The 15,628-nt window shown below is 43.9% G+C and overlaps 1 long non-coding RNA gene across 1 annotated transcript; it reads left to right on the top strand.

Annotated features, from left to right (window-relative positions):
* The first annotated feature begins 226 nt into the window (after positions 1–226).
* On the top strand, positions 227–2,920 carry LOC120822717 (uncharacterized). The gene is made up of 3 exons (XR_005712728.2): positions 227–335; positions 426–507; positions 2,462–2,920. It is a non-coding gene; the product is annotated as an uncharacterized LOC120822717 (long non-coding RNA).
* The last annotated feature ends 12,708 nt before the right edge of the window (positions 2,921–15,628 follow it).

Genomic DNA, 15,628 nt, shown 5'->3' on the forward strand with positions numbered 1-15,628 from the left:
AGAAATCAGAGGCTTGGGCGTCGGAGGAGGCAGCCTGCAACAGTCCTGAATGTCTTTTCTTTATTTTCCACAAGCAGAAGCCTGTGGATAAAGGGGGAGAGGGAAACTAGACCAATGGGGTGAGGGATGGGGGGGATGGGCGGAGGAGAAAACAGAGAAGTTACTGAGCACTGGCCATTCACCTATCCATGGTGAGCAGCTTATTGCCAGTTCACTGGGCTCATGCCCTACAACCCATCCCTCCTTTGTCTCATTTGCTGCTTTTCCTTTTTTCCCCTTTAGGCAAGAATGGAACCAGTAAATAAAACCAGCTTTTTCAGCCATTGAAAACAAGGGTATGACGGGAAAGTATTGTTGACAAAGTGTGCCATTACTTTGAAAGCTACTGTACATTCTTATCCAATACGTTGTCTTGTTCCTTCCAGATAACTTTTGGCCCATTTCTGCAGACACGAGAGGCCGGCAACACTGTTGTCGTTATCTCACTGAAAAGTAGCCGACTGTGTGGTGAGTGCTAAGAGTACAAACATTTTGGGGACATTAAGTCAAATTGCCGAACTCGAGGAACTGTGAAACGTACACATTGCACTCTGCTTGAGCGTGAATACGTAACAGCACTCGTATAAGAAACTGAAATACTGAGGACAGATCAATCCTAAGTGTCGGCCTGTGATTGGAATCGTCGAACCGTTGCTTTGCCAGCAGCTCACATCTGCAGCAAGTGCATCAGTGAAAGCTGACCCGTAAACTGCTGACTGTCACGCTTAAAGTGAAGACACGCACATCTCAGATTTGGCTCCTTATGAATCATTGTGCATGTTTAGAAAACTGCACAGAAAGTTAGACGTTAACCATTTTAAATCATCTCGTATTTGACTTTTAACCAAAGCTGCAATTAATAAAAATGCACACTTTTTAATACAGGTAGAAAAATCCGGTCTGATACTGATCAACTGACGTCTAATGTAGAGGTACCATCAGTAAAAGTATATGGGATGCAAAATATGAGCATTTGAATGTAAATGTGCAAAAAGACGGCAAAACAATGTTAAAAGAAACTTTTACTGCAACACCTTTAACTTTGTTGACTTGTTACAGGTAATATTTTAAACCTGTGAAGTCTGCAAAGCAATAGACAAAATGTATTAGGTCAGTTTTTTGAAAATTGTGCCGTGCAACCCAGTGGACTAGTAAATATATTTATAGATATATACAAATAGATTTATAAAAAGAGACATTATCTGCCCCTGTGGATGGAATAGAATGCTGGATGGAACTGTAGTACACGTGTGTTCCGTGACTCTAATACATTAGAATGTTGAGGTGTTCCAGTGTATAAAGCCAGGCTCCGGTAGGAATTAACCTCAGTATCTTCAACATCTCCGCAGAGGACACCTGGACAGCTCTGAAGCTCTGAGGCCGGCCGCGGCAAAGCCACTAGTCACTGTTTTTTTTTTTCCTTTGACTGTGGTCAGGCTTCCTGGGGGGCTCCCCACCCATCGTAGTGGCCTTAGGATGGTGTATTTCTGGTGACGTGAGGGTCTACCATCCGGCGAATTAGCTGATGAAGTTCCAAGCTTTTCAGGTGTCAACATGTTACATATTTTAACTTTGTTTCTACAGCATTTCATTGAAATGACGGAAATATTCTTATACTGTATGTAACCAAACTGGAGACATCTGAAACAACTTGAACTCATCAAGCGATTTCAGTCGGGTGTAACCCTTTCATGTCAGCAGATTGCTGCTCACTGTGTTGAGCAGTTTGGGGAGTGTCCTGCAGCAATTGTATAGATCTGCATTCTGGGAAGACGCTGGTCACCCACGTAGTAGCCCTGGCTTGTCTAAGTCGATGCTTACAGTGGGCGTTTGGACTGTGGGAAAGACTCAGTCCCGCTCTATAAACCCTACATTGGGGACCTCCGTTGCTATGTAGTGGGAAGCCATCGCGGCCCAGAGGAAACTTTCCTCTGGAGGACTGTTTCCTCTGGAGCTTGAGTGGCTGCTGTAAGCATCGTTCAAAGATGATCGGTCGGTCTTCAATGCTACAAGGAGACAGGAAGTCTGCGTGCCAGTCTGCCTCAGAGCTCACTTCAGGCTTCTTGTGTGTCCGATGTAGGATGCTGTTGTAAGATACTCACACCAAACTCTTGTTGTTTAAAACGGCAGCATATCTGACCTGTAACTTTGGACCCAGAATAGACTTTTACTGCCTCCGCTTCTCCTAATTTGGCTCAAGATGTTTGGTGTCACCAAAATGATTTTCGGATTAACTAGTCTCTCCTTGAATATTGTAAACATTGATTATTACTAAAGAGTTATACGTATAAAATAGATTTCATTACACGAGAAAAAGGGAAAAGTAGATACATTGTAGGTACATCTCTCGGCTCCTGACCCCGGATTCCAGCCCTTTGACGTCTGACGCCGTAACTGCCGATTCCTCCTGGCCGTCCTCCAGACCCTCCTCCAGATCGTCCTCCTGGCCGTCCTCCAGACCGTCCTCCAGATCGTCCTCCAGACCGTCCTCCAGATCATCCTCCAGGCCGTCCTCCCGATCGTCCTCCAGATCATCCTCCAGGCCGTCCTCCAGATAGTCCTCCAGACCGCCCTCCAGATCGTCCTCCAGATCGTCCTCCAGGCCGTCCTCCAGACCATCCTCCAGATCGTCCGCCAGGCCGTCCCCCAGACCCTCCTCCAGATCGTCCTCCAGATCATCCTCAAGGCCGTCCTCCAGATCGTCCTCCAGACCGTCCTCCAGAGAACTCCCGGTCACTCGACTGTGGTCCCCTGGACCGTCCTCTCCCTCCCACCCCATATTGTGTTTAGGTTATCCCTCTGTATGGCCCAACCACCCACCTTTGCGTTGAATCATTGACTCTTCTGTGTCGTGTTCCTAAATAAAGTATTTTTTGTTCGTAAAGTCTGCGATTGGGTCCTACTTCTGCCATCAACTGTGATAGAGAATGATGCAGCTTGTGTACTAACAAGAACTAAGAAAAGGGATCATATTACTCCTGTTTTAGCATCTCTGCACTGGCTCCCTGTTAAATCAATTATAGAATTTAAGGTACTTCTCCCCAACTAAAAGGCACTTGCTGGTCAAGTGCCCTCTTATCTTTAGGAGCTTATAGTAACATGCTGCGCTAAATGCTGGGTTACTTGTGGTTCTAATAGTTTTAAATAGTAGGATGGGAGCCAGAGCCTTCAGTTATCAAGCTCCTTGTTTGTGGGACAGTTTACACTCTCAGTCCAGGGGACAGACGCAGTCACGTCTTAAATAATTGAGAATTTTGCTTCGTTACTGTAGCGGCCGTCTGCCACTTCCCGTGTGTGAGTGTTGGTACTTTTATTTTGAAATGTAATTAGCATCAGAATCACGTGGGCAGGTGTGCAGCGGTTTATGATTGAGTGTAGGCATCTAGGCAGAGTGATGGTTGTACGGACATGGGGGTGAGTCGGGAGACGATACTTTTTGTTGACCGTATTCTACAGCGCACTTTATTGCATTGTCGCACAGCATGTATCGCTTCGCCTGCTTGGATGTTTTTTAACTTGACTTTCGGACAATAAAATCAATGAACTTCACAGGAGGAATCTGCGTCTGTTTGGAACGAGTCCACACACCAATCTCCCGTACTTAGCCTCACGTGACTCTACCGGATTGTAGTCACCACAGTAACCGAGCAGAGATTACCGCCTGCTCACGACTTTAATGTGGTCTCATTTCATCCTCACCCTGGGTCAAAGGTCATCTTTTAATTGATACAGTGTATATTGAATATTTCATGATGTCATTTCTGTACCAAGTCAAACCCACGTCCCAACAGTTCATCACAGCACTCCACTTTCCCCCTGTCCATTTCTGCATTTATTGGAATGTCATATCGTAAAACTGCTGCTTTATTAATCACAGTGTTGGCAGTACTTAAGAAGCCTCTTGCAGCATGAAGCTCTAATTACCACTAACATCTGAAGCCACTGTGTGTGAACATAAAAACATTGTCTTTCACTAGTATACCCAATAAAAAAAAAGACAACCTGGTTCGTCCTATGCTAGATTAGCCGACTAGCCTCAATTACGTGTGGGTTACAGTTCTTATTCAACGTTACAATGAGTCATTTTAGCTGAACGAGTATAGTATATCGCTGTTAAAAAAGATGCAGTTATTAAAACCAGAAGTTGGATTGACTTCTCAAACACCGGGTCCCCCGAGCCGTCAGCCCTCGAAAGACAACACGCGCGTCTTTGTTTAAACTGTGGGGATTGGGCTTTTAAAAAAATATAATCTCTTCCTTCAAATTGGATGATGTTAACCTGTTGTGCTTCTTTAAGACATGTTTTGAATGCAAGGCATCTGGAATGTTGTAGAATCTATTTTAGTGATTGATAATTAGTGATTGTCCTCAGTCCTCGCCCATTTACCTGTGTGCTCCCGATGCATATTTACACAGACAAAGAGCCGTGTTCTAAACCTCTGCATTTACAATGAAACAAACTTGAACATTCATTAAGACTCGGATCCCAAAAACAGTAGAGGCATCTAGGCAATCCCTGTTTCCACCCCCCCCCCTCACAACTAAACAATATGTACAAAAAGACAGTTGAGGACTTGATTTCTTTCAGAAAGTGCACGAAAAAAACAGTCAGGCTGAATTAGGTTAAGTGGACAAGAGGCTAAAACACACACACGCACACACACACACACACTCTGTACAGTGTTTTATAATTCTATACACCATATGTGGAGAAGCACAAATCAGCTAGTCCTAAAGAATTACACTGAATCGAGTAACGTTTAACGTATCTAAAGTGCTAAAAAACAAACAAACAAACACACATCCATACCGTTTTTGTACTTAAATCCGATGCGTAGTTTCCAAGTATCGATACAATCGATTATGTACCATTTCAATCGATTTGTAATCGATATATGTCGTCCGGAATGCCGATTTTGCGGAGCACAGATCAATTCAGTTGGATCGCAGGAATATAAATCGATTAATCGATTCAGAGAATGAATCGTTACACCCCTATTTTTTCCCCTTTAGGCAAGAATGGAACCAGTAAATAAAACCAGCTTTTTCAGCCATTGAAAACAAGGGTATGACGCTTAGGAATGCCACACTAATAGAACAGCCCTTTTTGTACCATCATGAGGGAAAGTATTGTTGACAATGTGTGCTATTACTTGGAAATCTACTGTACATTCTTATCCAATACGTTGTCTCGTTCCTTCCAGATAACTTTTGGCCCATTTATGCAGACAGGAGAGGCTGGCAACACTGTTGTCGTTATCTCACTGAAAAGTAGCTCGTATTTGACTTTTAACCAAAGCTGCAATGAATGCACACTTTTTAATATAGGTAAAAACATCCCGTCTGATACTGATCAACTGACGTCTGGTATAGAGGTACGATTAGTAAAAGTTTATGGGATGCAATATATGAGCATTTAAAGCATGTAAATGTGCAAAAAGACGGCAAAACAATGTTAAAAGAACACCTTTAACTTTGTTGACTTGTTGCAGGTATGATTTTAAACCTGTGAAATCTGCAAAGCAATAGACTAAATGTATTAGGTCATAACGTGTGGAGTTTTGTGAAAATTGTGCCGTGCAACCCAGTCAACTATGGACTAGTAAATATATTTATAGATATGTAGTCCCCTGGTGAACTTAGGACTATAGTCGTACTTTCAAAACTAGGTGCCTGCCTATTAAAAAAAGTAAATGTTTATTTTACATTAAATACAAAATATGGGGACACCTGATTTCTAAGTGGGGAGATGTTTATTTGTTGTGCATGGAGTAATGTTTGTCATAGTGATGAATACTAATGCTAAGTTCATATTTGGTTAAATAATATCTCCAGAAGCTTTAGGCCGTTAGCCTTTTAGTACTTACTGTTTGACGTTACAGTATTATTGGTCAGTTGTGTATTCGCGCTGTATAGCCAATGGTGATTGGTTTAGGAAAACAACGGGGAAGACACGTGACTGGAAAGTGCTGGAAGTTTTTGGGGGTTCGGGGGAAAAAACGAGGGGTCGTGAAGAGACGGGACGCCGGCGTTTTTGGGGAAGAGAAAAAGACGCTAGCGGGAGACAAGAAGGCAGAATGAACCGGCGCGGGAGGCTGGAAGGAGTGGACCGCGGACTCGGTGTGTTTGTGAGCCTGGAAACGGAGGAAAAACCAAAGCTGAAACCCCGTCGGACGGAGCGGGGAAGAAGCAGCGGAGGTCGCCATCGAGGGAGCCGAGCTTGCTAGCCACGGTGGGCGTGGCCGGGCGGAAGTGTCGGTGACTCGCAGCGCGGACCCGAGTTTCCACGCTCTCAATGTTTTGAAAGTGATTTCAGCGCACTCAATGTTTTGCCAGACCAAACAGGTCTGCAACGTGTTTTCTTTCCGTACATATCGTTGCCGTAAGTAACTGGAACATGTGTGGCTGTGTGTGGTGATTGGGCCCAACACCGCATCGGCTAATACTTGTTTCAAGACACTTGGAGGGGAAAGTTTTTGTTGTTATTGTTGAGAACTCTGGTATTCTCCGAGTTGAGGAACGGGAACATTTCGAACATTTATTTTGATTTAACGTCATTGATACTATTGGGGTGTATCACTGAATTTGGAGTTTATTATTTACGTTTTGGGGAAGTTTTGGTTATTTATTTTTCTCTATTTGGTAATATTGTGTTTCGGGGGAAAGTAATTATTGTATTTAAATAAACAAGGGCGTTACCCTATTTATTTTACTTTTGTTAAAAGAACAACCATCTCTGGGTCTCATTTATTTTTTAAATAGCTTCTTGCTAAAAAGGTTTTACAATACATCGAACCCAAGCACCCCCCATTCTCACGTGAGTGACTCACAGAGTGGTGATACGGGTGCTACAGATATATACATATAGATTTATAAAAAGAGACATTATCTGCCCCTGTGGATGGAATAGAATGCTGGATGGAACTGTAGTACACGTGTGTTCCGTGACTCTAATACATTAGAATGTTGAGGTGTTCCAGTGTATAAAGCCAGGCTCCGGTAGGAATTAACCTCAGTATCTTCAACATCTCCGCAGAGGACACCTGGACAGCTCTGAAGCTCTGAGGCCGGCCGCGGCAAAGCCACTAGTCACTGTTTTTTTTTCTTTTTCCTTTGACTGTGGTCAGGCTTCCTGGGGGGCTCCCCACCCATCGTAGTGGCCTTAGGATGGTGTATTTCTGGTGACGTGAGGGTCTACCATCCGGCGAATTAGCTGATGAAGTTCCAAGCTTTTCAGGTGTCAACATGTTACATATTTTAACTTTGTTTCTACAGCATTTCACTGAAATGACGGAAATATTCTTATACTGTATGTAACCAAACTGGAGACATCTGAAACAACTTGAACTCATCAAGCTATTTCAGTCGGGTGTAACCCTTTCATGTCAGCAGATTGCTGCTCACTATGTTGAGCAGTTTGGGGAGTGTCCTGCAGCAATTGTATAGATCTGCATTCTGGGAAGACGCTGGTCACCCACGTAGTAGCCCTGGCTTGTCTAAGTCGATGCTTACAGTGGGCGTTTGGACTGTGGGAAAGACTCAGTCCCGCTCTATAAACCCTACATTGGGGACCTCCGTTGCTATGTAGTGGGAAGCCATCGCGGCCCAGAGGAAACTTTCCTCTGGAGGACTGTTTCCTCTGGAGCTTGAGTGGCTGCTGTAAGCATCGTTCAAAGATGATCGGTCGGTCTTCAATGCTACAAGGAGACAGGAAGTCTGCGTGCCAGTCTGCCTCAGAGCTCACTTCAGGCTTCTTGTGTGTCCGATGTAGGATGCTGTTGTAAGATACTCACACCAAACTCTTGTTGTTTAAAACGGCAGCATATCTGACCTGTAACTTTGGATCCAGAATAGACTTTTACTGCTACCGCTTCTCCTAATTTGGCTCAAGATGTTTGGTGTCACCAAAATGATTTTCGGATTAACTAGTCTCTCCTTGAATATTGTAAACATTGATTATTACTAAAGAGTTATAAGTATAAAATAGATTTTATTACACGAGAAAAAGGGAAAAGTAGATACATTGTAGGTACATCTCTCGGCTCCTGACCCCGGATTCCAGCCCTTTGACGTCTGACGCCGTAACTGCCGATTCCTCCAGGCCGTCCTCCAGACCCTCCTCCAGGCCGTCCTCCAGACCCTCCTCCAGATCGTCCTCCAGACCCTCCTCCAGGCCGTCCTCCAGACCCTCCTCCAGACCGCCCTCCAGATCGTCCTCCAGGCCGTCCTCCAGACCCTCCTCCAGGCCGCCCTCCAGATCGTCCTCCAGGCCGTCTTCCAGATCGTCCTCTAGACCGTCCTCCAGATCGTCCTCCAGAGAACTCCCGGTCACTCGACTGTGGTCCCCCGGACTGTCCTCTCCCTCCCACCCCATATTGTGTTTAGGTTATTTCTCTGTATGGCCCAACCACCCACCTTTGTGTTGAATCATTGACTCTTCTGTGTCGTGTTCCTAAATAAAGTTTATTTTGTTCGTAAAGTCTGCGATTGGGTCCTACTTCTGCCATCAACTGTGATAGAGAATGATGCAGCTTGTGTACTAACAAGAACTAAGAAAAGGGATCATATTACTCCTGTTTTAGCATCTCTGCACTGGCTCCCTGTTAAATCAATAATAGAATTTAAGGTACTTCTCCCCAACTAAAAGGCACTTGCTGGTCAAGTGCCCTCTTATCTTTAGGAGCTTATAGTAACATGCTGCGCTAAATGCTGGGTTACTTGTGGTTCTAATAGTTTTAAATAGTAGGATGGGAGCCAGAGCCTTCAGTTATCAAGCTCCTTGTTTGTGGGACAGTTTACACTCTCAGTCCAGGGGACAGACGCAGTCACGTCTTAAATAATTGAGAATTTTGCTTCGTTACTGTAGCGGCCGTCTGCCACTTCCCGTGTGTGAGTGTTGGTACTTTTATTTTGAAATGTAATTAGCATCAGAATCACGTGGGCAGGTGTGCAGCGGTTTATGAATGAGTAGGCATCTAGGCAGAGTGATGGTTGTACGGACATGGGGGTGAGTCGGGAGACGATACTTTTTGTTGACCGTATTCTACAGCGCACTTTATTGCATCGTCGCACAGCATGTATCGCTTCGCCTGCTTGGATGTTTTTTAACTTGACTTTCGGACAATAAAATCAATGAACTTCACAGGAGGAATCTGCGTCTGTTTGGAACGAGTCCACACACCAATCTCCCGTACTTAGCCTCACGTGACTCTACCGGATTGTAGTCACCACAGTAACCGAGCAGAGATTACCGCCTGCTCACGACTTTAATGTGGTCTCATTTCATCCTCACCCTGGGTCAAAGGTCATCTTTTAATTGATACAGTGTATATTGAATATTTCATGATGTCATTTCTGTACCAAGTCAAACCCACGTCCCAACAGTTCATCACAGCACTCCACTTTCCCCCTGTCCATTTCTGCATTTATTGGAATGTCATATCGTAAAACTGCTGCTTTATTAATCACAGTGTTGGCAGTACTTAAGAAGCCTCTTGCAGCATGAAGCTCTAATTACCACTAACATCTGAAGCCACTGTGTGTGAACATAAAAACATTGTCTTTCACTAGTATACCCAATAAAAAAAAAGACAACCTGGTTCGTCCTATGCTAGATTAGCCGACTAGCCTCAATTACGTGTGGGTTACAGTTCTTATTCAACGTTACAATGAGTCATTTTAGCTGAACGAGTATAGTATATCGCTGTTAAAAAAGATGCAGTTATTAAAACCAGAAGTTGGATTGACTTCTCAAACACCGGGTCCCCCGAGCCGTCAGTCCTCGAAAGACAACACGCGCGTCTTTGTTTAAACTGTGGGGATCGGGCTTTTTAAAAAATATAATCTCTTCCTTCAAATTGGATGATGTTAACCTGTTGTGCTTCTTTAAGACATGTTTTGAATGCAAGGCATCTGGAATGTTGTAGAATCTATTTTAGTGATTGATAATTAGTGATTGTCCTCAGTCCTCGCCCATTTACCTGTGTGCTCCCCATGCATATTTACACAGACAAAGAGCCGTGTTCTAAACCTCTGCATTTACAATGAAACAAACTTGAACATTCATTAAGACTCGGATCCCAAAAACAGTAGAGGCATCTAGGCAATCCCTGTTCCCCCCCCCCCCTCACAACTAAACAATATGTACAAAAAGACAGTTGAGGACTTGATTTCTTTCAGAAAGTGCACGAAAAAAACAGTCAGGCTGAATTAGGTTAAGTGGACAAGAGGCTAAAACACACACACGCACACACACACACACTCTGTACAGTGTTTTATAATTCTATACACCATATGTGGAGAAGCACAAATCAGCTAGTCCTAAAGAATTACACTGAATCGAGTAACGTTTAACGTATCTAAAGTGCTAAAAAACAAACAAACAAACACACATCCATACCGTTTTTGTACTTAAATCCGATGCGTAGTTTCCAAGTATCGATACAATCGATTATGTACCATTTCAATCGATTTGTAATCGATATATGTCGTCCGGAATGCCGATTTTGCGGAGCACAGATCAATTCAGTTGGATCGCAGGAATATAAATCGATTAATCGATTCAGAGAATGAATCGTTACACCCCTATTTTTTCCCCTTTAGGCAAGAATGGAACCAGTAAATAAAACCAGCTTTTTCAGCCATTGAAAACAAGGGTATGACGCTTAGGAATGCCACACTAATAGAACAGCCCTTTTTGTACCATCATGAGGGAAAGTATTGTTGACAATGTGTGCTATTACTTGGAAATCTACTGTGCATTCTTATCCAATACGTTGTCTCGTTCCTTCCAGATAACTTTTGGCCCATTTATGCAGACACGAGAGGCCGGCAACACTGTTGTCGTTATCTCACTGAAAAGTAGCTCGTATTTGACTTTTAACCAAAGCTGCAATGAATGCACACTTTTTAATATAGGTAAAAACATCCCGTCTGATACTGATCAACTGACGTCTGGTATAGAGGTACGATTAGTAAAAGTTTATGGGATGCAATATATGAGCATTTAAAGCATGTAAATGTGCAAAAAGACGGCAAAACAATGTTAAAAGAACACCTTTAACTTTGTTGACTTGTTGCAGGTATGATTTTAAACCTGTGAAATCTGCAAAGCAATAGACTAAATGTATTAGGTCATAACGTGTGGAGTTTTGTGAAAATTGTGCCGTGCAACCCAGTCAACTATGGACTAGTAAATATATTTATAGATATGTAGTCCCCTGGTGAACTTAGGACTATAGTCGTACTTTCAAAACTAGGTGCCTGCCTATTAAAAAAAGTAAATGTTTATTTTACATTAAATACAAAATAGGGGACACCTGATTTCTAAGTGGGGAGATGTTTATTTGTTGTGCATGGAGTAATGTTTGTCATAGTGATGAATACTAATGCTAAGTTCATATTTGGTTAAATAATATCTCCAGAGGCTTTAGGCCGTTAGCCTTTTAGTACTTACTGTTTGACGTTACAGTATTATTGGTCAGTTGTGTATTCGCGCTGTATAGCCAATGGTGATTGGTTTAGGAAAACAACGGGGAAGACACGTGACTGGAAAGTGCTGGAAGTTTTTGGGGGTTCGGGGGAAAAAACGAGGGGTCGTGAAGAGACGGGACGCCGGCGTTTTTGGGGAAGAGAAAAAGACGCTAGCGGGAGACAAGAAGGCAGAATGAACCGGCGCGGGAGGCTGGAAGGAGTGGACCGCGGACTCGGTGTGTTTGTGAGCCTGGAAACGGAGGAAAAACCAAAGCTGAAACCCCGTCGGACGGAGCGGGGAAGAAGCAGCGGAGGTCGCCATCGAGGGAGCCGAGCTTGCTAGCCACGGTGGGCGTGGCCGGGCGGAAGTGTCGGTGACTCGCAGCGCGGACCCGAGTTTCCACGCTCTCAATGTTTTGAAAGTGATTTCAGCGCACTCAATGTTTTGCCAGACCAAACAGGTCTGCAACGTGTTTTCTTTCCGTACATATCGTTGCCGTAAGTAACTGGAACATGCGTGGCTGTGTGTGGTGATTGGGCCCATCACCGCATCGGCTAATACTTGTTTCAAGACACTTGGAGGGGAAAGTTTTTGTTGTTATTGTTGAGAACTCTGGTATTCTCCGAGTTGAGGAACGGGAACATTTCGAACATTTATTTTGATTTAACGTCATTGATACTATTGGGGTGTATCACTGAATTTGGAGTTTATTATTTACGTTTTGGGGAAGTTTTGGTTATTTATTTTTCTCTATTTGGTAATATTGTGTTTCGGGGGAAAGTAATTATTGTATTTAAATAAACAAGGGCGTTACCCTATTTATTTTACTTTTGTTAAAAGAACAACCATCTCTGGGTCTCATTTATTTTTTAAATAGCTTCTTGCTAAAAAGGTTTTACAATACATCGAACCCAAGCACCCCCCATTCTCACGTGAGTGACTCACAGAGTGGTGATACGGGTGCTACAGATATATACATATAGATTTATAAAAAGAGACATTATCTGCCCCTGTGGATGGAATAGAATGCTGGATGGAACTGTAGTACACGTGTGTTCCGTGACTCTAATACATTAGAATGTTGAGGTGTTCCAGTGTATAAAGCCAGGCTCCGGTAGGAATTAACCTCAGTATCTTCAACATCTCCGCAGAGGACACCTGGACAGCTCTGAAGCTCTGAGGCCGGCCGCGGCAAAGCCACTAGTCACTGTTTTTTTTTCTTTTTCCTTTGACTGTGGTCAGGCTTCCTGGGGGGCTCCCCACCCATCGTAGTGGCCTTAGGATGGTGTATTTCTGGTGACGTGAGGGTCTACCATCCGGCGAATTAGCTGATGAAGTTCCAAGCTTTTCAGGTGTCAACATGTTACATATTTTAACTTTGTTTCTACAGCATTTCACTGAAATGACGGAAATATTCTTATACTGTATGTAACCAAACTGGAGACATCTGAAACAACTTGAACTCATCAAGCGATTTCAGTCGGGTGTAACCCTTTCATGTCAGCAGATTGCTGCTCACTATGTTGAGCAGTTTGGGGAGTGTCCTGCAGCAATTGTATAGATCTGCATTCTGGGAAGACGCTGGTCACCCACGTAGTAGCCCTGGCTTGTCTAAGTCGATGCTTACAGTGGGCGTTTGGACTGTGGGAAAGACTCAGTCCCGCTCTATAAACCCTACATTGGGGACCTCCGTTGCTATGTAGTGGGAAGCCATCGCGGCCCAGAGGAAACTTTCCTCTGGAGGACTGTTTCCTCTGGAGCTTGAGTGGCTGCTGTAAGCATCGTTCAAAGATGATCGGTCGGTCTTCAATGCTACAAGGAGACAGGAAGTCTGCGTGCCAGTCTGCCTCAGAGCTCACTTCAGGCTTCTTGTGTGTCCGATGTAGGATGCTGTTGTAAGATACTCACACCAAACTCTTGTTGTTTAAAACGGCAGCATATCTGACCTGTAACTTTGGATCCAGAATAGACTTTTACTGCTACCGCTTCTCCTAATTTGGCTCAAGATGTTTGGTGTCACCAAAATGATTTTCGGATTAACTAGTCTCTCCTTGAATATTGTAAACATTGATTATTTCTAAAGAGTTATAAGTATAAAATAGATTTTATTACACGAGAAAAAGGGAAAAGTAGATACATTGTAGGTACATCTCTCGGCTCCTGACCCCGGATTCCAGCCCTTCGACGTCTGACGCCGTAACTGCCGATTCCTCCAGGCCGTCCTCCAGACCCTCCTCCAGGCCGTCCTCCAGACCCTCCTCCAGATCGTCCTCCAGACCCTCCTCCAGGCCGTCCTCCAGACCCTCCTCCAGACCGCCCTCCAGATCGTCCTCCAGGCCGTCCTCCAGACCCTCCTCCAGGCCGCCCTCCAGATCGTCCTCCAGGCCGTCTTCCAGATCGTCCTCTAGACCGTCCTCCAGATCGTCCTCCAGAGAACTCCCGGTCACTCGACTGTGGTCCCCCGGACTGTCCTCTCCCTCCCACCCCATATTGTGTTTAGGTTATTTCTCTGTATGGCCCAACCACCCACCTTTGTGTTGAATCATTGACTCTTCTGTGTCGTGTTCCTAAATAAAGTTTATTTTGTTCGTAAAGTCTGTGATTGGGTCCTACTTCTGCCATTAACGGTGATAGAGAATGATGCAGCTTGTGTACTAACAAGAACTAAGAAAAGGGATCATATTACTCCTGTTTTAGCATCTCTGCACTGGCTCCCTGTTAAATCAATAATAGAATTTAAGGTACTTCTCCCCAACTGAAAGGCACTTGCTGGTCAAGTGCCCTCTTATCTTTAGGAGCTTATAGTAACATGCTGCGCTAAATGCTGGGTTACTTGTGGTTCTAATAGTTTTAAATAGTAGGATGGGAGCCAGAGCCTTCAGTTATCAAGCTCCTCGTTTGTGGGACAGTTTACACTCTCAGTCCAGGGGACAGACGCAGTCACGTCTTAAATAATTGAGAATTTTGCTTCGTTACTGTAGCGGCCGTCTGCCACTTCCCGTGTGTGAGTGTTGGTACTTTTATTTTGAAATGTAATTAGCATCAGAATCACGTGGGCAGGTGTGCAGCGGTTTATGAATGAGTGTAGGCATCTAGGCAGAGTGATGGTTGTACGGACATGGGGGTGAGTCGGGAGACGATACTTTTTGTTGACCGTATTCTACAGCGCACTTTATTGCATCGTCGCACAGCATGTATCGCTTCGCCTGCTTGGATGTTTTTTAACTTGACTTTCGGACAATAAAATCAATGAACTTCACAGGAGGAATCTGCGTCTGTTTGGAACGAGTCCACACACCAATCTCCCGTACTTAGCCTCACGTGACTCTACCGGATTGTAGTCACCACAGTAACCAAGCAGAGATTACCGCCTGCTCACGACTTTAATGTGGTCTCATTTCATCCTCACCCTGGGTCAAAGGTCATCTTTTAATTGATACAGTGTATATTGAATATTTCATGATGTCATTTCTGTACCAAGTCAAACCCACGTCCCAACAGTTCATCACAGCACTCCACTTTCCCCCTGTCCATTTCTGCATTTATTGGAATGTCATATCGTAAAACTGCTGCTTTATTAATCACAGTGTTGGCAGTACTTAAGAAGCCTCTTGCAGCATGAAGCTCTAATTACCACTAACATCTGAAGCCACTGTGTGTGAACATAAAAACATTGTCTTTCACTAGTATACCCAATAAAAAAAAAGACAACCTGGTTCGTCCTATGCTAGATTAGCCGACTAGCCTCAATTACGTGTGGGTTACAGTTCTTATTCAACGTTACAATGAGTCATTTTAGCTGAACGAGTATAGTATATCGCTGTTAAAAAAGATGCAGTTATTAAAACCAGAAGTTGGATTGACTTCTCAAACACCGGGTCCCCCGAGCCGTCAGTCCTCGAAAGACAACACGCGCGTCTTTGTTTAAACTGTGGGGATCGGGCTTTTTAAAAAATATAATCTCTTCCTTCAAATTGGATGATGTTAACCTGTTGTGCTTCTTTAAGACATGTTTTGAATGCAAGGCATCTGGAATGTTGTAGAATCTATTTTAGTGATTGATAATTAGTGATTGTCCTCAGTCCTCGCCCATTTACCTGTGTGCTCCCCATGCAT

This window comes from Gasterosteus aculeatus, chromosome 7 (genome assembly GCF_964276395.1).
Source record: "Gasterosteus aculeatus chromosome 7, fGasAcu3.hap1.1, whole genome shotgun sequence".
NCBI classification, from domain to species: Eukaryota; Metazoa; Chordata; class Actinopteri; order Perciformes; family Gasterosteidae; genus Gasterosteus; species Gasterosteus aculeatus.